Here is a 22488-nt window from a genome sequence, read left to right on the forward strand (position 1 = left end):
ACACGACAATTAGAAGGAACATTTTCTAATTTTAAGTCTCCATATTTGTGCAGTTTTTATGTGTTCTACTTTATAAATAATTAGATAGCACAATATATACAGAAGGTGATCTAAGCATCTTTTAATCAAACAAAACTGGATTCATTGTTGGAATTCCATATTATGGAAACATAATAATGAAAGCAAAATATTTTTAATCTGATGGGAGTATAATGCTTCACCACACCCAAATATCTTGAAGTTTATTGCAACTAGATGCTAAATTGCCTAGACTCGAACAGTATCAGATACCTTTGGTCAGAAATATGGCAGCAAAGTCTCACTTTTCATAATATACATTTTATAACTTCATACGGTGCATACAAAAGTTTCATGAACTTCTAGAGACGCACATCAGAAAAAAAACCCAAACACAATAATGTGTATGTTAATTCAAGAACAGTTACAGTCTGATTTTTAAGATAAGTACATAGCGTACTGCTGATGTACCATTAGTCATCAAGGGGAAAGCCCAAGAAAGTGCTAGCTATCAGGTCAGGCTTCAAGGCTGTGATCTTCAATTTCATGTCTACACCAGCACATTCTCCAGTTGGGCAGCTCCGTGTTGTCTACATAATAGAATACATAAAGGCAATGCCTTAATTATACAGTTTTCCTTCTGATTCAAGGACTTTTCTAATTCTTTTGCTTTTCTAGCAATGACTCAATCAATGGCTCTAAGCAGCTCATCCACAGATGTACTGGCAAGTCACAGGCCTATAAACAAGATGATCCATATACTGTACTATGAAGTGGTTTGACAACGTTCAGAGCTAAACAAGACAGGAAAAGGCATTTCAACAGTTGGACAATAATCCACAGTTATGTAGACTGATTTCTTGAATTTCTTTTGCCAACACTGGAAACTCGTATCTAAAGAGCAGAGGCATTAACAACACTACAAATCTGTCCAATACATCAAAACGACAGTTCAATGAACAAAATGTACACTCCAGCTCTAAGTTGATATGATAAAACTGATACAATCAGTTTTAAGTTGCTATGGTAAAACTGATACAATTAATCAATTTTAAAGGCTGGGGTTTTTTCGAGAATCCTCTTAGTTTTATTTTAACAAAGATTCTTTTGCATGTGTTTGTTCTGAGAGGTTCACACTTTGAAACATTACAAGCTATCATTATTTACAGGTTTGGTTTCTCATAATTTTACTGTATGAAACAGACACTGTTAGAACACACATAAGAAAATCCACATGGGATTGGACCAGTAACCCAGCAGTCCAGTATCCTCTCTCCACAACGGAAATAATTTGATGTCTAGGAAAGAGCAAGAATAGGGCCTTCAATGTGTTCCTTCACTATTTCTCAGCCTCCAACTATTTTCACGTCACAGGTTTTTTTGAGTCCAATATGGTTTCTTGCTCTAAGTAACTGATAACTTTTCTTGCATGAATTTATGTGTTCTCAAATTGAACTCAAGTAAACAATAAAGAAAAAAAAAAGGAAAAAAAAATATCTCATTTTGGAAACCTGCTTCTCCTATATGAGAAATCCTTATTTTTACATGTGATTCCCAAGGGCTTCAAGGAATCCTTGCCTCTAAGAGCTTGTTAAGAGTGAGCAAGCAGCTGTGAACACCAAGCATTGCGTACAAGCATATCAGCCCTGCTAAAAAGCACTATATATCACTCCTGGTGGGAAACCATGCTAGCATAGCTTTGGTGCTTTTAGTATCCATCCCAGCTTGTTCAGGGCCAGCGTGGATACCCGCACCACATCGTGCAACATAGAAATACCTTAAAAATTCTCCTAACGGTTAAACCAGAATCGAAATGAGCAGAAATTAACCACTATACTGCATTGCAAATACAGTCCTGGACTTTAAGGAAGGATTTATTGTGATTCTTCAGTATTACAGGCTCCCTTGCATCAATTTCTACTTCATATTAACACTTGTTCCTAAACTACAGTGAGTCTTTCAGAAAGACATGCAATCTTAATTATGGTATTTCCAGTGTTTGCAAATGCATCACAGCTATTGATAAGTTGTTCCAGTGTTTAACTGCCTTCCCTGTTAAAATTTTGCACCTTACTTCCAAACTAATTTGGCTGACTTCAACTTCCAAGCTGTTGGTTCTTATTTTACTTCTGTTTGCTAGCTGGAGAAGCTATCTATTATCACATTTCTGCTCCCCACATGAATATGCCAATATTGTGATCAAATGATCTCTTAACCACGCTTTTGCTAAACTAAACAGACTGAGCTCTAAATCTTTCACCATACAGCACACTTCCAATTCCTTACAACCCTACCCTGAATCATCTCCAGTTTTCAATGTCCTTCTCAAAGCACGCCCATCTGGAACCAGCATTCCAGCCTTTTTCAGAACAACGCCAAATACGGAGATAATATAACCTCGGTACTGCAGCTCTTGGATGTATGAAGCCTTTGGCCAAAGCACAACAACATGAGTCCAGCTTCAACTGATGACTGAGATTCCCTGTTCTGTGGAAAGAGGGTTTTGTCCTTAAAGGATAATTGCTTCCTGGAATAAAGATGGAAATATAGTGTGCATTTATTATTTCAAGATACAAAATTATGTTTGGATATGCTGAAAAATATATTGTGTGCCTGAATCCAGCTCAGTTAATGAACCTATCTTCTCTTTATCAGTGACTGTCTATTTTATGTATTTCTCCAGCTGTTTGTTACCGGTAATTTTTTTATCAGTAATGGTTTTGAATGTTTTCCATATCTTTGACAGAAATATTAAAAAACAGGTTAAAAATCCAACTCTGCAGGACCTCGTGATTTTACTATTTCCATTCACTAACACTGCCCTTCTATGCCATACAGTTAAAGTCAGCGCAGCACTAATGCCTTGCTTCTCAAACTATGATAATTTGTTTTGTGAACACCTATTAAAGTGTTCTCAAACAACACTGAATGGTTGATCATGTATTTCTAAATTATTTTCGCCTAGCTGCTTCTTCCGTGTTAATTTGTTCCTTGCTTTATAGATCATTCTTCATAACTGATTTGGTACGCAGTTTTTTTTGTGGAAAAACTGCTCCGTAAGGTATCAGACTAAAACTCCTGGTCGAGATATACTTTGGTTCAGCAAACGCTGGGTCTCTGTATGCCCTTTTCATTTTAATTATGATATTGTTTTTATTATCTTACAGATCACAGTACTATACAGTAATAACAGCAGCCAACAGCAACAGATGTGATTTTTTCCTAAACAAAATTTTTAAATATATATTACCATGTAAAATGTTTCATTCCATATAGCTTAGAATAAAGCTGTAGTCCATAATGGAAAAAAAAAAAACCACTTTCCTACACTGGTAGTGTCTTAAAATGGCTAACTTATTTAATTTCTGTATCTTCATATGGAAGTTTAATCTTATTTCCTGGAAGTAAAATAGTTCATCAGTCAAAAGTTTCAAAAGTAACTGCTCTACAGTCTATAGGGCACGGTGGACATTCTTAATGATTATTTGCAGATATCAATGCTCTTCTATAAAACACTAAATTCATTTTTAAAATATGTTATAAAACATTAGTCCCTGTTATATCAAATGAGGCAAGCATTCAACTTCCAGGATAACCAAAGCCTAACACTCAGAAGAGCATTTACAGTCCAATTAAACGTAGCACGGTAACATCAGGCAATGGGGTCCTCAACCTCCAAACTTAATGGGAAATAGCACTGGCATAAAAATGGAGAAAAATGGTTAAATCAGCACAGTGTAACAAATTGGCCAGCATAGAATCCTACCATATTATCACCTTTTAAAGAGGTGGGTAGTTGGAGGGGTCTGTGTTTTTTCTCATTTGGGTTAGCTAAAGAAAAGGATGGCCTTTCAAAGAACGAAGTATTTTGTCCCCTCAAACCAGACACTTGTTGCATTTCTGTAAGGGCTTGATTCTCCTCCATTTCCCCAACATCCCCACTCTATCTTCCAAAACCCCAGTCTTTACACTTCTTCTTACCTCAGTAAAAGATTAAAATTTTGAAACGCATGCATATTCTGCAGCTCATGTAGAGTACTTTTAAAAATGCGTCTTCAAAAAATATGGTGTGGCTTAGGAGATTGGCATTGTTAAAAATGTTCCTTCTTTACATCCACAACCAGAAGTTGTTGTTTGCTGATCTTTGAAGTGCAGAGATAATTCTGAGGGTACTAAGAGATTCTGTAGGTATCTCCTATCTCCAGTTAAATGAAAATGGAAACTTTTTTTTGCGTCTTCAGTAACAGACCACAGAGGAAAGTCAGAAGCAACATCTGGGCATTTAGAGAACATGGCTCCTCTTTGTGTTACGGTCACTCGGCACTTTCACAGCTGAGTTCAGCTGATGCAACCCTGGTTGCTCCCAAAAGGGAGAGGTCCTACCCTACCCAGAACCTCCTGTTCCCAGCCCATCCCTGGCATCTCCTCAAACACTGAAGGGGCCACAGGGTAAGCCAGCTGAAGGAGATAATCTGATTTATCCTGCAGCAGCGTACAGTTAGCACAAAGCAGCAAACACCACCCCAGAGAGAGATTCAGAGATTAGAGGCAGATCAGGATTTGCTCACAGAAAGCTTCAGCAGTGCTCTCCCTCCCTCTGGAAGGCAGCTGGGACCCAAGTCATGGCACACCACTGTCACCTGTGCTATATCCAGTCATTAGAGAAAATACTCTAGGCATTTCAAGTACTAAATTAACCCTAAAACAAAACCAGAAACCAATACTGCCTATACTTTCCCACCTCAAATTTCGTTGTCAGGACTGTTTTACATCGGTGTCATCCACAAGGACGACAAATGACGTTGCATCAGAGCAAAAGGCTAGTGGCATGATCACCCTGATAATGAAATGTAAAAAAACCAACCCTAATGCCTTTGTAAGACTAATGCTTTCAGATTGCACTCTGAAGGTTTTCTGAACTGCAGCCCAGCATTTTTGTAGTGAAGCAGCTGAGCAAATTATTTTCAGCCTCCCTGACCACACTTTTTATCCAAGAGTTTCTATAATCACTTTTCTGTTCAACTCTCAATTCGTCATGTTGGCCACTTTCTCCCCTCCTACAGGCACTGATGACAGAAGAAAACAACAAGTCTGGCACTTCCAAGCACTCTGAAATCTAAGTGCTGACACTACCAATAACATACTATGCCCTTACTTAGGAGAAAGCAGACTTAAACCAAAATGAGTTTGATGGTAAACTGCATTTTACACTACTACTCTCCACACACAGCAGCAGCACTACTTCCAGTGTAACCAGCTGCTTCACTAACACAGCAACTGCCCTTAAAGAAATGATCAAAGTCAGAATTTTATTACAAATGGCTGTTATTGTGTCACAATGGCAAGTTGCCTATTTTCTTTAAGAGGAAAATCTTGCTCTCAGAATGAAAAGATTTTCCAACTCTTACAGAAAAGGAATTATTCTGATGTTCACTTTCACATTTAAATTTTTGCATACTTTTGATTGTGTTCTTTAGAGACTATAAAAATTTCCTGCATAATTGAAAAACTAGCTTTCCAAAATAATTTTAAATAAGCTGGCAACAGTACTGAAATTGTATTTGTATTATATTCCATTTTGCACTAAGCACATATGAAACAATTATAAAATTGTATCAAAATGAATATTAATAGATATGTGCCTTTACTGAAAGCCAATCAGCACATGGAAGCTTAAAAAAAAAAAAAGATGGTAGAGTTCCAATAAATGCCTTGAAAAACATTTTTTTCTTTTTCATTTTCATTTTTAGATCACCTTTAATGAATTTGTACTTGGAAATTGTAAAACCCGAGGGAGGCTATGTTCCCCAACCCATTAGTTCTACTTTCCTTTTAATGTTTCATTAACAAATGAAATTGCATAGCAGCATTCTTGGTACTGAACATCATAAGCATAGGGATAGAAGTAAGATCCCAAATTTCTATTCAGCATTTCCCACAGAGAAATATAGAACATAACCTGCCAGATGAATCGCTGAGGATTACATTTACGTAGCATGTGCAGATCCATGGGATGACACATCCCAGATAAAATGAATTATTTGTGCATGTGATATACTGACAATCCTAAAAAATGCGCTTATGTCCCCAATTTCCAGACATCCCAGAGCCTTATTGTTGTGAGATCTCTGGAAAACCAAATAGATCCTCAAGCACTTTTTTTTTTTTTTTACGAGGGTGCCAAGAGAAGAAATAGAAGGGAAGAGGAATACGATGTGTCCTAATAGCCTGGACACGAGAAAGCCCTGTAATTTCCTAATGATCACAATCTAGTTTGCAAATTATAACTGTCAGTTGCCCAGAAGAATTACCTTTTCCCTAGAAGCAGTAAAAGCTAGGAATAGCATGCACCCTTTAAAGCTCCAACTAGGCAGCAAAAATAATTCTTAACATTGAAGAAGAAACATTAAATGATTAATCTGAATTAAAAGAAAATGAAATAACATCATTTGGTATGGTTTTCAACAGCACTAAATTCCCAGAGAAGGAAAATGAGAGCGAGCCTTCGAATCTACTATATCATGTCTACACTACACTCCCAAAAGTTGACTGAAACTCATTTATCAGTAAAATCAAGATGCAAAGACACGCAAGTGACATGAAAAACTGTTGCTTCATCACACACAGCTCAACAGCCCAAAGCATGAGTAAGATTTCTCAACTACTGGTAATAAGACAGTCAGCCTTACACTCATTCTGTTAAGATGCGTAAGGCTACTGTAAGTATAACAAACATATCGCAGTATGGCAATAATATAGCAGAGAATCCTAGCTGAACACCGGCAGCAATGTATGTAGATCAAAGATAAAACTACTTGGAAAGGAAAACACGTCATCCTTATTCCATCACTTAGGAAAGCCATTGGAGAAAAATCTTTTAACAAAAACTTTTCAAACAATAAAATGAAAAAAACATAGGCAGTTCTGTAATAGATGAATATGCTGATTAACAGCAGGGAATAAAAAAGAAATCCAATTTCCTTTTAACTTGACACAAATAGCTAAAAAGTTGCCAATCATTTTAACTGATGCACATTAGCAGCGCACAAATCTGTCTTCCTGCTAGTAGCTAACCAAAACAGAGGCTTTTAATCCATTACCGTCTGCCGGTTCAGCTGATACAGCCGAGGTTTGTGCTTTGACCTACAAGCCTGGAATTCATTGATTGCAGATGGCACGGCCAAGGCTGCTGGGACAGGCCGTGGCCCAGACGGAGCTCGGACCTACTGCCAGCTTCGGAAGCGCAGAATGAGTTTCCCCAAAGCAAAAGGATCTGCGATAACCAATTTATATGGTAAGGACGAGCAGATCCATTAGGGCTTCCAGGCTGCAAAGAGCACAAAGATGAAGAGGCGTTGATTCTGGTTTCTAACAAAGAGAAGCACAAGACAGTCCGTAGAAGGAGACAACACTAGCAGGAAACAGGGACAAGGGAAAGAACAGAGACCAGCCCTCCACTGGTGTTCAACACAGCACGCGACCTTAGCGCATCAGGGGGATCAGAGAGGCTGTCCTGCTGCACAGCCCTCCTCTGACACTGTGTCTATACCCTCACCTGCCTTCTCTGGAGCAAAAGATGAAAACAAAAAACCCAAAACCTAAAAAACTCACAAGTTTTTAGTCTAACCTCCTTTCCAATTAATTTCAAATCAGAGTAAAAGACCAGCTCTTAGAGAAAATAAACAAAGATCTAAAAGTATAATGCATTACAACTCCAAGTATCATAGTAATGAAGAAAAATGTAGGAAAATAAGGAGAAGCATTAGAAATTTATTTGCTGCCCAGTGAGCTGTTTACCCGAAACAAAACAATTAATGCTTCATGAAATAAATTATCAAAACATGTACTAAGGTGTAGCATTTTGTAGACAGCCAACATACTGTCCCCTGAGCTCCTTCAAAGTTATTACTGTGCATTCAAATACTGATTTCTGATAAGGAGTAAAGCTCTCAGAAAAGAACTTCAGTTAATTTTACACAGCCGCGTTAAATCTGTTCTCCCTAAAAGGTCTGTCTTGCTGTACTTCTACCTGGCTACTACTTTTACCAACTCCACAGTACTAGCACAACACAGTCAGCTGAAAATCCTAGTGAAATCTCAAACGAAGGGGAAGGAACAAACAATCTGGAACACATGGAAAAGTTGGACCACATTTTTGACAGTGGCAAAGGCAGAAGCAGGAGGGGATGCTAACAGCAGGATGGGGAAAGAAAGAAAGAAAATCAAACATACTTTTATTTATAGCCAGCTGTCCATCATAACTCTGACCTTTGACCCTCCTTTAACATTATGTTTAAGAATAAGCTTAAAATATCAAGAAAGATTTTATATTATAAATACTGTTCTCTGTAGAAAAAACCTAGATGATACATTAAAGGCAACATTATTAGTATGTTTCTGTGGCCCAAGGAATCTGGATTTTAAAGGACTTCAAATGAAATCACACTGATATGCTAAACAAAGCAGAGATTCATAATAAATTTGTAAGGTTTACCCTTTGATATAATTCTAGATACATATAGATAGGTGTACACAGTGCATATATGCCCATAACTCAACTGGCCCAAAGACAGTAAACACTTTTTTTCCCTTTAAGCATTCTTAAGCCCATACATGTGCATCACCTGTTGCTGGAGTTGGTGAGCCCTGTTCCTGTTGTCAGAAAGGTTATGAATAAAATCATCTCCAAGGCTTCCAGCTACATCGGAGCTGGTGGTCAAAAATAAACCTGTACATTCTGTAGAGGAATTTTGTATTTCTACTAGATGAGTTGGAGTGAGGAAACGGGTTAATAGGCTTGCAATAATTCTCAAAATCTATTTTCTGACAATTCTCCGAGAACTCTGACCATGAAGGAAAGAGAAAATTACCATAATAAGTAGAATTCTGATTATTAGGTTTTTTAATACTTTTTTTGTTACAGCGAACCCTGAACAGGGAGTGTATTAAAAGTGCTCCTGTTGATAAATTGTTAAGGAGCCAACCAAGCTTTCAAAAAAGTTACTTGAAGACTTCTCTGCAGTTTGTCGGTTTTAGTACGCATATCTAGCTATCTGCATGCAGATGCATATTTCTATGTATTTATTTCTGTTGTTACCAACTGAAATGCAAGTATTACATTGATCTCTCAGAAGATCAAGACCAAAACAAATAAAAATCTCTCTGAAGACTGAAATGAATGGCTCAAATTCAGTGTGTCAAAGCAACAAATATATTTTGCTCAGGAGTCATCATTCACAACTTGTTCTGACACTCAGTATAAATAATGTCTCAGTTGTCTAAAAGTAAACTATATCCAACAGCTAATTCCCAGTCTCTTATCAGCTTCACTTAAACAATTTAATACTGTGCTCCTGTTAAAACCTACACAGCCTCTTTTGGCAGAATAAAAACAGTTCCCAGGAATAAGTATGGTCCTTACACCTCAAACAGCACTGCATTAAGCAGTTGAGGCTTTACTGTCACTAATCTCAGGTGAGGTTCCTGCAGCAGGTTGGGTTTTCATCCCAACTTCCTCCTACATGGAAGTACATTTTCCAAGCAACGTAATCTGACTGAGCATCTCCTTTTAATAAGAAGGATTATAAATAAAAGCATCAGCATTGCTGTAAAAGTCTGCCTGCCCCATTTATTTACATAACCATTTATATTCTTTAGACTGTGCCCATCCACCCGAGGGCAAGGGCTCCAGCCCTCAACTATCTTGATGGCCCTCGCTCCACCTTATCAAGATTTTCTTTTATTGGGGGCCCAAGACTTGCATATTGAGTGGAAGGGGACAATTTCTACCTTCAGTCGCCAGGTCACGCTCCTGCTGACACAGCCCAGGATGGCGCTGGCCCTCGTTGCTGCCGGGGCCACTGCAGGCTGATGCTCCGCTCGCTGCCCACCAGAGCCCCCAAGGGCTTTGCCTGCAGAGCTGCTCCCCAGCCAGGCACTCCCAGTCTCTGCTGTCACAAGCTTTTCCTTCCCAGGTGAAAGACCTGCCATTTGACCTTGCTGAATTTCATAAAGTCACTGTCAGCCCACTCCTCGTCAACCCATTCCTCCAGCTTGTCTATGTCTATGTTCAAGCGTATCACTTGTTTCTCCCTCCCCAGTTTGGTCTCATCTGTTAAGCCTGAGGAGGGTGCACTCCATCACCTCCCCCACATCATTGATAATGATGTTTGAGCAGGACAGGTCCTAGTACAAACCCCTGTGGTACTTGCTTGTGACTGGCCTCCAGGTAGAGTACTGTACTCTACCCATTAACCATGACCCTGTAGGCCCAATCATGCAAACAGCATTTTACCCATCCAGCTGTTCAGCGTGTAACATCCTAACTTGGATACAGGAGTATTCTGAGAGGTAGTATCAAAAGCTTTGCTGAAGTCAAGGTAAGTGTCATCCATTGCTTACCCCTTGTCCACAGATCCAGACACTTTTATCACAGAAGGCAATCACATCGGTCAAGCGTGAGTTAGCCTTAGCAAGGCCATGCCTACTTTTCCTGATCTTCTCCTTAATATGTTCAGAAATTATGGGAAACTTTCAGTGTGGCTGAAGAATACTAATTTTAGCAATTAGAAACAGTATCAAAGCACTTAGTGATAATTCCTTTATGAAATATACAACATTTTCCTAAATTTGATCACAAAAAGGCAACTGAGTGCTCACTGTAAGCAGTCTGAGTGTTGTCAGTGAGATGACCCACAGCAGAGAGCACCCTGGCAATCTCAATACACATTTGAAGAACTGTATTCTAAATCATTATTTAGAAAATATTATTGCAGTTTGCTTTTCAGGCAACTCAGTCACATCTGGATGATGGCATAGAGTGCACCCTCAGCAAAATTGCACGTGAGACAAAACTGGGAGGAGTGGCTGATATGCCACATGTTTCTGCTGCCGTGTGGAGGGACCTGGACAGGCTGATAGGAACCTCACAAAGTTCAAAAAGGGAAATGCCAAGTCCTGCCCCTGGGGAGGAACAACCCCAGGCACCAGTATATGCTGGGGGCTTCACAGCTGGAAAGCAGCTTGGCAGCAAAGGGACACGGGCATCCTGGTGGACACTACGTTGACCATGAGGCAGAAACATGCCCCTGCAGCAAAGGCGGCTAATGGTATCCTGGGTTGCATTAGGAGGAGTATTGCCAGCCAGTCAAGGGAGGTGATCCTTCCCTTCAGCGTTGGCGAGGCCACACCTGGAGTGCTGTGCCCTGTTCTGGGCTCGTCAGTGCAAGAGACATGGATATACTGGAGAGAGTCCAACGAAGGGCCACAATGATAATTAAGGGATCTCATCAATGTATATGCATACCCAAAGGGAGGGTGCAAACAAGACAGAGTCAGGCTCTTTTCGGTGGTGCCCAGGGACAGGACTGTATAGTTTACGCTATTATGCTGATGTTGCATAACACACTGGCTAAACTTCACCACTTTGAAATCCACATCAGGAGGGATCCTTTCCCCAGTTTAAAATGTATGCATAGCAGGAACAGTTCATAAAGAACTAATGTGACCACAGCTGGGATGCACATATGAAACATCTTGCAGAGAAATGTTAGTGCAACCATAAAACTTACTGCCTCGACACACCAGGATTTTATTATTCCAATATGTATCATTTTACACTATAAATGCCAAAAATAATTCTGAAAGACTAACGTGGCTTCTTTCTGCATAGCACTGAAAACAATGCTGGAGTGTGAAGACAATGGTGCAGAGATAATGAGAAACGAAAACAGGCACAGGAGTAATGCAAAGTAACCTGGAAAGTTTAAAAAATGACAATCAAAACCAAAAAGGTTGGCTACAGGGCTAGGCAGAACATCCTAGGAAGCAATGAAGAGAGCAGATAATAAAACAGTTATGGCCTTTACATCCTACACAACATTGTCAGGGTATGGCTGAGATGTTCAATGGAGAGATTTATAAGCTTCCTGCAAAGCCAAGAATGAAAGACAGATTCCCAATCTGTTAGGCACCATAAAAATACAGAGTAGCGACTGTTCCTCTCCAAAACAACTTTCAATTTAAATAGCTGAGCCTGTGAAAAGAGAAGAGATATGACACAGCAGAGTGCATGTCAGCACAGTTTGGGCTGCTTGATTTATTTTTTAATAGATGAGCGCTAAATGAAATTAAAAGGACTGATACTCTATCAACCAGTGACTAACTTTCTAATGCCTTTCAGTAAATTTACTCTTGTAAAACAATGCTGCTACAAACACTCTTTGATACTTCCGTAACACTAGTCTACATAGTCTAAAGCAGATAATTGCCAAGAAAACAGTAGCTGCTGATAATGGTCATAGGATGTGAAGACAATGGAGAAGAGTTATGTTTTATGCAGATGGATACTCCTGCTTAACCTAAAAAGATTTAGGAACATACTAACCAACATCAGCAAGAGACTGGCAAAGAAAAATTACTTCTGGAATTCCACAGCATGACCTCTTGATATCCTTAAGATAAATTGCTACATATACACTGGAATCAATTATTTAGGAAAGAAAACTGATTAAGAAGGCAAAAGCATATTTGAAAATATAACCCACCTGGCTCATTCTTATCACTTCATATACAGTATATTGATTTTACTGCACTCGTATCGTCCACCTCTTCACATCTTGTTTGGTTTTTTTGATACTGGAAGCTCTCCTTAACAGTGACAATCAATACTTCTAATATACATTTAGTGGAAGGAGTCCCTGTTTACTTCTGAGGACCCTGCATACTACCTGGATAACACTACTGAAATAAATATCATGAATATAAAAAAGCTTCTTTTGACCAAATGTCTCTAAATCTCCCAGTCATTGTCTTCTAGTAATAACTACTAACAGCATCCTTAAATAGTCTTTTTAAGTATAAAGGCAACTGAACTAATGGAAAATATTCATTAATCCACTGGACTGGTAACTCATAATCCCTCAATACTTTGAACTATATTTGCCTACTTAACTACAATTAAATACATCTATTCAAACAATCTTTCTGAGCATGTAGCCTCAAACATAAAACTAATAGTAAAGGTTTCAGAAAACAAGAACTTCAGCAGCAGCCTCCACACTTCACACTTCTTTGACCAATCGTTAACAATACACCATGGACAAATTTGTCCTTCCCTCCCCCACTATACTACTTTTTAATTCTCTGTTTATGGAAGCAAAATCAAAGAGTCTTGGCAAATACAGCAAATGCAGATAATGGTGTACCAGAGACATCCTTTGAACTATCTGAACCACCGTCTTTCGTCTTTACATTAAAGCTGTAATGAAAACCATAACAGAATATATGGCAAGTTACACACACCTCCTAATATAAAGGCTATCAGTCAGTAAGAAGGTGCAGCATGTGACTGAAAGCCAGTAGGTAGAACAGTGAGACAGATGCAAGATAGCCTGCAATTGTCATTTACTACCTGAACACCCTTTGTGTCTTCCAAATAGATTAAAATGAAACTGATGGTTCTTAAAGCTGTAGATGAAGAGAAAGACTGTCAGAAGAAGAATGTAAGAACTTGAAGGCAGAACAGACAGAAGAAAAACATGAACTCTGGAACCAAGAAGCACAGAAATGTAGATGAAAAAAAAACAGCAAGAAAAAAAGAAAGGGCCAAGGCAAGTGAGATGCCAAGTCGCAGAAAGGAAAGACCTGGATTCTGGAAGGTATGGAAAAAGGAATTGAGGAAAAGTTGGCAATATCAGCTGTGGCAGACTACTTATCCAGTTTTTATTCCAGTTCATACTGGAGTTCTAGCATGACCAGGACAGCTGTGAGACTTTGTTCAGGTCATGACAGTCCACTATTAGACAGATTGATGCAATTTGCTCTTCATCCCCATACAGTGGCTTCAAATAGCAGCTTCACCTAGGATTCATTGGACTTAGCATCTGAATTACTAACATGGATCATACAGGAAAGCATGAGGGAAATACCTGAGCAAAAAAATCTGAGCAAAATAATCACTAAATAATCTAAGAAAAATATGAAGTAGACTAAGATGGTCTAGTAGATGTCTGAAATTGAGACCTGTGCCATCTCTGACCCCTTTCAAAAATAAGCATTAGCGGGTATCTAATGAGTGTGATAACTATTTAAATGATAGATCATTTACAGAATTTTGTGCCAGAAACCTTGCAAACCTACAGTACCCTTTGTTTAGTTCTTCCAAATACATTTTTTCTGTATTAGTTCCCATTTAAATTAGTTTTTCTAAAGCAACAACCAATTCCTTTTCTCTTTTCGTTCTTTCAGTGCTATATTTTGTCGTATTCTCCTTTCTATTTTTTGTGCCCTCCTTCATTAAAGCCATCTAAGCAATCCTCACCTCATTTCTTCTTTGATCTCCATTCTTTTCTATCAGTTACACACTCTCCATATCTGACCTACTTCAACTTAAGGAGGAATGAATAGTCATTTTCGAGGTCTATATTCATTTTCAGCCTGTTAGCCAAGGAAATGAGGGTTCTGTGACCTGATCTTATTTTTCTGTCCATTTGCCAGTCTCCTGATAGCCACTTTGCAGCCAAATGCAAGTCTTAAAGATATGAAGTTCCAGCAAGCCTGGTAAAAATCAGTCTCTCTGAATGAAAGAGATGAGCACTCCTACTAACTTAGTACCCCAATAAAACGCAAACTGCACTTAACACTATCTTTCCCACAGCTCTTTCATCAACCAGTAAGCACCAATAAACTGTCTTAATCGCTAGTTTTTGTCCAGCCAGCCATTTAGAAAGGAGCTGAGCAACCTAATGTACCTAAATGGGGAATATGGAATGGTAGAAGTTAGGAAATATGGAACAAATCCATAGAAAACCAGGCTTCATTACTCATGCAGCAATTATTTTTCATTTTTTATCATAAAGTTGTTATCCAAAGTAAAAAAATAAATTAATTTCTATGCCTTCACAGCATTGCATGGAAGGAGAAAAGACTGTAAGGCCAAACCAAAAATCCATGGAACCCATATCTGAGAGTTCTCTAATTTTTTTTTTTTTTCCCAAACTTCCATTTCATGAAACATTTCTACTGCGTTCTTGGGATTTTTAAATCATTAACACAGAATTATCACTCAGTAATTTGCCCGCAACTTTTTAATTTAGATTTCCATTAAAATACCATGAAATGTGAAACAATAGTTACTTTCTATTTAAGTAACAACTTTGTCACTTCTACTACAATAGCCTTAGTTTGATGTTTTTGATGCATCTTTGCCATGGTTTAGCCCCAGGCAGCAACTAAGCACCACGCAGCCGCTCACTCACTCCCCCTCACACAGTGGGATGGGGGAGAGAATCAGGAAAAAGTAAAACTCATGGCTTGAGATAGGAACAGTTTAAGAGGACAGAAAGGAAAAAAAATCATAACAATGATGATAATAGTAATAATAAAATTACAATAATAATAATAATAATAATAATAATTTAAAAAGGACTGGAATATACAAAACAAGTGATGCACAATGCAATTGCTCACCACTCGCTGACCGATGCCCAGTTAGTTCCCAAGCAGCAATCCACCCCCCCCCCCAGGCCAACTCCCCCCAGTTTATATACTGGGCATGACATCACATGGTACGGAATATCCCTTTGGCCAGTTTGGGTCAGGTGCCCTGGCTGTGTCCTGTGCCAACTTCTTGTGCCCCTCCAGCCTTCTCGCTGGCTGGGCATGAGAAGCTGAAAAATCCTTGACTAAGTGTAAACACTATTTGGCAACAACTGAAAACATCAGTGTGTTATCAACATTCTTCTCATACTGAACCCAAAACACAGCACTGTACCAGCTACCAGAAAGAAAATTAACTCTAGCCCAGCCAAAACCAGGACAGTCTCAAATCCAAATTACTGGATTGAGTAACTTCTTATTCCCCAGAAGAGCGACTACAATCTTAGTGCTTGGGAAAAAGGTAAGACATTACCTCAATATCAACTAATTAAGATTACATCATACAGCTTCAGACTTTGTCACAGACAATTGGTCCAGAAAATAGAAAAAAAGTGCAAAACTATATTGACCGAGTCATCACACAAACAGAGGCTAAGATTCGGCATCCTTTCCTTTATAGATAAAATTCAGTTTTATAATCTATTACTCTATTTTCTGGCAAATGCCACTATTAAAATCATACAGCATGTTCCATCAACATCTGTCTTGCATATCCAAGGTAAAACTAATAAAAAGATTAGATTACACTAAAATAAAAGTTCTCCCAATGCTTAAAGACATTAAAAAGGTTAATCATGTGCCTTTTAGTTCTATTTGTACTCCAAATTCATTCTCCATTTCCATTAAGTTTAATGGTCTTTGTGCACAAGTGACATGCTACTTAGAGCTACAGTAAGCCAATGACATTTGATGGGTTAGCACAGGACAATACAAAGCGACCTAGAAACTGTCATGAAATAGATGCGTTTTTCATTGACGTCAATGGAAGTCTCTTCAATGACAGACACCAAATCAAGGCTCATATTTGAGACAGTCATTTCTTGACACACAATAGAACTACATTTAATTGCTACATTCAATCTTTCAACACAAGTGTTAACCCAAGAATCACTACTCATAGTGATTTTAAAATGTACTCAGAAGAAAATCTACCTATAGACCAAAAAATATATTTTACTTTTAAATAGCCTCTCCTGATGAGCTGAAAAATCATGAAAGTAACCTGGGAAAAACCAGCCTGCTTCATTAATTGATAAAAATTTTTTCCATTGTACTGATCACCATAGCATCAAAATGAGTTAGCAGCATGAACAAGTTATGAGCATTAAGAGTTTATAAATATTCCCTATTTATCAAGTGTATACTCCTCAAAGAACCAACTCCTTGGTTTCTTGTATCTAAATGCAACATGATACACAGACGTTAGCATTTTTCATTTAGATCAACAGCTTAAAAGAAGTGTTAAACCCTTTACATGCTTATCAACTAGAAGACAGTCATTTTTGTAAATGACAGAATAATCAAAGCCTGTAAACCATTCACTTCAGAGTTCTGCATATTGCTGAACAATAAAGTCTCTGTTCCCTCCTTTCTGCCTGTTATACATTATTAACATACCTAAGACAGTGTTTACTCTAAACACTTTGAAGTGTGATAGTCTAATTTTCACATGATGATTTTTCTCCCAAATCACTATGGCAGTTTTTATGTTCAACAGTAGATATGATGCAGACAGAAAACCATGAAGTTGGCTTAAGAACCATACAATGCACAAATGAGCCCTTCTTGTCTGAAGCTTTGATTTCCTAATGTAATGCTGTAGAATAACACTCATTCCAAGTCAGAAATTAATTCTACATCACTGTAATCACTGAAATGCCTGTAGAGAACTCCTGATTTACACCCTCTGTACATGGAAGGACCAGTGAGAAAAGATATTAAATACTGATCCCTAGAAATACGAAGGAACTTTGTACATCTCAGAGCATGTCAATGAAAAAAGCATAACCAAACCTGTCAACTTGTCAACTGAGCAAAACTATATTGACCAGAATGTCAATTCATTCTTGGAGAGCAGTAATTAGCAGAGCTGTAGATCTGTTACGGATCGTTATAAAACTTGGTTTGGTAGTAGAAAGGCCAAAGGGAAGACCAAATACCTAGCATTATAGGTGGTAAACAAAATGTGGTTGTTTACTAGTTCTCTCCCATTTTCCTACTCTGAGCAATATTTTTCGTTCTCTTACAGAGTAATAAGAAAACCACTGTAGACTCCCTTTCACAGAAGCTCATCAAGTTACTGCTCAATAACAAAATCTGTGTTCTCTGATATTCTTTGGAGCTCTGTTTTTGCAGAAAGCCTTTCATGAGCAAGTATATTAGAGTTTCTAGATTTCTCAGGTAAAATTTTCCAGAATAAAATGTAATCATTTTAGAGGGAGACTGTTGCTTAGCTTTTGTTGTCATCTGTTTTCCTCAAAGGGGAATTGGTAAAGCAGATATTAAACAGCTAGCATGCAGAATTCAGAAAAGTGGAAAAAGGGACTAAGTGGTTGTACTGTAGTGCCTTGAAGAAAATTAAACAAACAAAAAAATCTAAATTTTTAAAAGGTACTGGAAGCTCAAAGCTATGAACTTGTATTTACATTAGACAACACAGGAAAAAGGACAGATTAATACATATTTTATAAACGTTAAGACCATGACACAAAGAAACTAACTTGCCAAATATCCTAGGAAGTCTGTGGCAGAAAGGACTTGTAACTAAGGCACTTGACTAATGCATATCACAATCTCTTCCTCTATATACTCCTGCATTTCTAATGATGTTTACTTATAAAAGCACTGAGCCTCTCAATTATATAATTTTAGATTGTTCAAAGTCTTTTATTTACTTAAAGATCAGCATTCCTGTATTACCACTAAATATTTTATTTCTTCCTAAGCTTGCAGATGTATGCAAGATTTACAATATTTTAAGAATGCATATGGTAAAAGCTTAAGACTGCACCACAACAGCAATTTCCTCTGTACTTTGCTGAATCATCAGCTTGCTCAATCACGTTGGTTCTGATATTAATTTAGGTGATAATGAAATAAAGATGAAATTAACAAAGAATACAGGAGGGAGGGGGAATATGAGTCTTGACTTCTACTTTACAGTGACCTTTATTTTGATCTTTTCCCAATACTGAAAAAAAATTGGTATCTTCTTATAGTGTATTATAGGTCAGAAAACTACTTAACACTATGATGCTTTAAGTAAAACAAGTTATAATCTAATTAAATATTTGACAACTATGGAAGTCATAGAAAAAAATATAGCTAAATTTATCTTTTGTAATAAGCAAATTCCAATGTGATACTAAGTAATTTCTGAAATAAGAAAGCTCCATATATTAGCTTTTCAATTACTCCAAGTAATTGCCCCAAGAAAGTCTCTACATATTGCAACATCTCATTTGTGCAAGCAAATGTAATTGGGTAAAACAACCAAGATCTTTAAGGTTTAACTTCAAAACAGTTACATCAATCACGATGATACTTTTTAAATCCAGATGCATACATACCCAGTAACATATGCATTAACTACTTTATACACATTTTGATTGTCCAGTAGAAGGGACAATTTACATGTGACTAGGTAGACAGATTACTTTGATAGATTTATTTTCTTTCACGGGAAAGTAAAACTATAAAACTATATTAACACAAACTGCTGACAATATTTTTAAGATCTAAAAAACATTTTCCTCTAGTCAATCCATTATTTAAAACATCATTAAGCTCTAAGCCAAAAAAAATGATAGCATAAAGATTTCTCTAATGTCAACAAAACACTGTAGCTGGTAATTAGAAATTAATTATTTCCATAGGCTTTTTAAAGTGCAACATTTGTTGCCATCTTATTGCAAATAGTTCAACACTAACAAATGGAAAACTGTCACATTGCTGTGCTTAATTATCCAAATCTTTTTCTTTCAACTCTAATTCCATTTTCCCTGTAGGGAAAAGCAGATAGAAAAGAATCACACCTTCTAAATTTATTCAAGAAATTGAAATTTCTAAGAGAAATCTTTCAAAACTTTGAAAAAATTAATAATTCAACTTCTGCTTTTAGTGCTAAAATAATGAACCAGTTTACTGGTAAATGACAAATAGATGCCACTTACTCTTTAAATTCAAAATAGATTCCCCTTTTGCAGTAAAGTCATTTAAGCCCTTTTTCCTTAACAAATCTGTAATCTTCCAAACAGAGTGCTATTGTGAACTTTAAAGTCTAGGTAACATGGCAGTAAATGCATCACAAATGCCAGAGATGATTAGTACTTAGTGGTAATGTTTGACCACATGCCAAAAGAGTGGTTTCACAGTTTTGTCATTTGCATACCAAGTAACTTAATAAAACTGGCCATATTTTTTTTTTTTTTTAGCTGGATGCAGAAATGTTAATGCACACTTACAGCACGAGCATTATACTGTAACCAAGTGGTTATAAATTACCACTTACTGTTTTTCTCAGCTGGAAGTTTTGATTAGCATTCTCTGTAAACAATAACAAGTCTTAAGCTACAAGACAAACCAAAGTACAGTTCCGACTTACAGCACACTGAACTGCTGATCTAAGTAATGTGACTATAGTTTAAACAAAATATTGCTTAGGCAAGTGGATAAATACCTCACATACGGTTCAACTGGAACAAAGAATGAATTGCATGATCTTAAAATGATATCATTGTAAGTATTTATAATGCTGGCAGCCTCTTCTCTTCATAAAATTAAAGCCAAATAAACAATTCCCCTCACATCACCTGATTTCAAAAAAAGCAAGAAAGATTATTCTCATGCATAACAGTTATTTTAGATTGCTTCAGATTAAGATGTTCCAGTACTTTACTAATTCAGTTTCTGGCTGCTTTTTCTCTAATATGTTAGCCTTCATTTTCTATCATCTTCAAAGAGAAAAGAAAATGGCCCAAACTAATTCTTCCTAAAAACTTCTTTGTTGCAATTAGATTTCATAAACAAAAATCTTACTTTTTTCTAATTACCTAAACTCATAAAACCACCACATAACACTAGCTCCTCTAGTTCACAAGTGACAATCTTGATTAGCAGCACAAGTATATGCAGGGTAATCACGCTGGTAGAAAAGTAGGGGAGGAAGAACAGTCTCAGTGAGAGAACAGAGGAAACATATTTTGTACTAACATTTACTAAAAGCAAACAGCACCTGATTACCCTGCATGCTTAGCACTGTACTGAGATTCCTTATGCGTAAGCAAAATCACGAAACCTCCAGAACTATACAGCTGGAGAGTTCTTAGTCAAGTCATGGGCAGAAGAAGGGGACACGAATCAAAAATATGACAACATTCCAGCACTGCCAATTGAATCTCCTGCTTTTCCCTCATGCCACTGGTCCATCCTGCTTATTTTACCACTATGGCCACACGACTTCTTCTCAAAGTATCAATGTCATATGCCATAGCTCAGAATATTTCCCTTCACTGGCTCCCTGTCCAGCATTTATGGCTTTAACTAGATTGTACTTCAAGTACAAGGGATAGAAGTTAATATAACACATCCCTGAAAATGGATACCTGAAAGAAGAGAGCAACAAGAGCAGTAGCAAATGGTGCAACAGTAATTCCTCCTGCTCTTTGTGTTTGAAAGAGACAAAAACAACCACTGGAATCAAAGACTATCATTATTATTACTTTTTTTTTTTTCAGTGCCTAGGAGAAGAATCAAGAACAGCAGCAAAGCTCTCCTCTCTGTCAGCACAGAAAACAGAATACAATCAGGTGCCAATACTGAACAGGTACACAGATCTCCAGATATATTAAAGGGCTGATATTAAAGGTAAATTAGCTGAGCATTTTCCAAAAGATGAAGCCACATGGGTGCCACAGCATCACTAATCAACTGCTCTATCCATTTTCTTCAATTTAAAGCAACTGCAACTTGAAACTTATCCCAGAATATTTTAAAACATCACACAGAAAAAGATACCAGTTATTTAAAAAAAAAAAAAAAGTAGTCTTTAACGCAAGAATAAAATACTACCTTATGACTTTCCCACCTTAAGTTACAATTAACAATAAAGTAAATTATACAAAATCTTGTTGTTTCCAACAACATCACAGAAACTAATGGTCCCTTTCAGATACGGCTTCTCTGTAACCTGCCCAGGAAACTGGAACTTTAAACTTAAATACTGTAGTGATCATAAAATTTGTGAAGGAATATGAATAGTGGTCCTAAGACATTCTGTACTCTCAGTCATTGTAGAGAACTATTAAAACACTGAGTTCAACCTGAATGTAAAAGCCATAACAGGTGAGTACAGGTGTTACACAGCAATGACACCTATCAAAGCCACACTGTCACATAGGTAAAGTTGAGGTGGGCTTAGTGAAAATCACTAGGTAAAACATTCAAAGTGAAAAGGCAAGCAAGGTGACTGATATGCTGTTAAATGTGCTGCTATTTTATGAAAATGCTAGTGCAATGGTTCTCTTGCTGTAGCTACTGAAAGGTCTGTTAAACCATTTAAATAATACAAGCCTATATATCTTATACATTCGTCTACAGACGGAGGTCTGCATAAAATGAAGTAGTAGTGCAATCTTCAACTGTAATTTCATTACATGAGGAAATGTAGCACAAGCCTGTAACATGCATTCTTCTTTGTTTTGGAACTATTTTTTCCATATCCCTAAATTTTCCTTCCACAAGAGTTTTTCCTCCAGCTGTTAGATGGCATCTCCTTCTTTCTTCTCCATCCTTAATTTTACTTTTTACACAGCTTTGCTTCAATACACTCCCAACCTTGCTTTAGCTACACTTTTTTCAGCTTGGGTACAAATGTCCTAAATAAATGCAGAGGACTATACAGGTATGTTATTATAATTGCAGGTTCCAGCAATGCCCGTCACAATTCATGCATCATTATACCCCACCAAAAAATAATATAATGTAGTCGAAGGCTTCCCAACCACGAAGATAACAATTCTCCACCTAGTAAGT

At 37.4% G+C, this 22488-nt stretch overlaps 1 protein-coding gene across 1 annotated transcript in view; it reads right to left on the reverse strand.

Moving 5' to 3' along the window:
• Nucleotides 1-22488, reverse strand: part of BCKDHB (branched chain keto acid dehydrogenase E1 subunit beta) — a 135221-nt gene that overhangs the window by 55138 nt on the left and 57595 nt on the right.

Source organism: Harpia harpyja, chromosome 3 (genome assembly GCF_026419915.1).
Source record: "Harpia harpyja isolate bHarHar1 chromosome 3, bHarHar1 primary haplotype, whole genome shotgun sequence".
Classification (NCBI taxonomy): domain Eukaryota; kingdom Metazoa; phylum Chordata; class Aves; order Accipitriformes; family Accipitridae; genus Harpia; species Harpia harpyja.